Source organism: Hemiscyllium ocellatum, chromosome 4 (genome assembly GCF_020745735.1).
Source record: "Hemiscyllium ocellatum isolate sHemOce1 chromosome 4, sHemOce1.pat.X.cur, whole genome shotgun sequence".
NCBI classification, from domain to species: domain Eukaryota; kingdom Metazoa; phylum Chordata; class Chondrichthyes; order Orectolobiformes; family Hemiscylliidae; genus Hemiscyllium; species Hemiscyllium ocellatum.
This window is the reverse complement of record NC_083404.1, coordinates 91,951,224-91,953,146: the sequence shown is the minus strand read 5'-3', so window position 1 is coordinate 91,953,146 and position 1,923 is coordinate 91,951,224.

Here is a 1,923-nt window from a genome sequence, read left to right as displayed (position 1 = left end):
AATTCTGGAATTCGATTAAAAATTTTGCGGGCCAATTTTTTTTTGTGCAGTAATTACTTAGCATTGACCACAATTTCAATGCTATCTCTCCACTGACTTTCTTGTCTCGTTGAAGTTATTGAAATAGTCATTAGAAAATGTTCAATGGATTCAAGACACTAAAAAAATATGAGCAACACTAAAATTTGAGTGAGAAGTTTTTATATGTAGACTAACTATTGATAGTTGGGAAAAAAATCTGTAGAAACATTCCACTCTGCCTCCATCTGAACAGAGTTTACTCCACCTATGATTTCCTTGATCACCTTATATAGGTGACCAAAAAACATGACAACCAGAAATTGGACAAAATGCAAACAACGTACAAAGTTAAAAAAACATTTGATTTTCTCTGGCATTGCTTATTGGAGCAGATTTATCTGTAGTGGAGTGTTACTGGATCAAGGTATGCTGTTTTAATTAAGCCTCAATTTGTATGCAATGTATACAGTTATACAGAACACTCGGTGGTTAGTTGACTTGAAAACAACAAATACTGGAGATTACAGCGGGTCAGTCAGCATCCACGGAGAGAAAGCAAGCTCATCTTTTGAATGTAGATGACTCTACATCAGAGCTAAGTGGTGTGTTGGTTTGTTGAGTGAGGTAATTCCTGTAAAACAAGTTTGCAGTCAGTTAAGTATTGACCCAGTGGGAAATTTTATAGAAACTACAGCAGAGGTGAGATTTTTAATAAGCAAATAAATTTTATGCTAATTTGTCCAAGTGACTAAGATCATCCTTGACAAAGCATATAGTGCTGGAAAAGCACAGCCAGTCAGGCATCATTCGAGGAACAGGAGAATCGACGTTTCAAACTTAAGCCCTTTATCCGGAATCAGGCTTGTGGCCCAAGAGAGCTGACAGGTAAATGGGAGGAGGGTGGGGCTGGGGGAAGGTAGCTGGGAATGCGATAGTTAGATGAAAGTGGGGGTGAAGGTGATAGGTTGGAACGGATAGGTGAGAAGGAAAATGGACAGGGAGGATAGTTGAAGAGGGTACTGCTGAGTTGGAGGGTTGGATCTGGGATAAAGTGGGGGCAGGGGAAATGAGGAAACTGGTGAAATCCACATTGATCGCCTTGGAACCCTCCAAACACACGTGATCAATGTGAATTTCACCAGTTTTTCATTTCCCCTGCCCCCACTTTATCCCAGATCCAACCCTCCAACTCAGCAGTACCCTCTTCAACTATCCTCCCTGTCCATCTTCCTTCCCACCTATCCGTTCCAACCTATCACCTTCATCCCCACTTTCATCTAACTGTCGCATTCCCAGCTACCTTCCCCCAGCTGGTTGGAGGGTTCCAAGGCAAACAATGTGGATTTCACCAGTTTCCTCATTTCTCCGCCCCCTCCTGATCCCAGATCCAACCTTCCAGTTTGTCACTGCCCTTTTGAACTATCTTCCTGTCCACTCCACCCTCCTCTCCAACCTATCACCTTCGCCTCCACCTTCATCTATTTATCACATTCCTAGGCACCTTCCCCAGCCCAGCCCCCACCCCCCCGCCCAATTTATCTCTTAGTCCCCTTGTACCACAAGCCTCATTCCTGATGAAAGCCTTATGCTTAAAATGCCAATTCTCCTGCTCCTTGGATGCTGCTTCACCAGCTGTGCTTTTCCAGCATCACAGTCTTCGACTCTGATCTCCAGCATCTGCAGTCCTCACTTCCTCCTTAAATTATCCTTGAGACAAGATTGTGGGATCTAGCAACAATTCAGGTTTATTTAAATTCCTTTATGGGATCTGGGTGTAGTTGACTATACAAGCATTTATTGCCCAGAAGCTGATCCAGTCAGCCACATTGTTATGTGTCTGGAGTCATATGGAGGCTCGACCAGGTAAGGATGGTAGTTACTTTCCCTGAAGTGACATTCGTG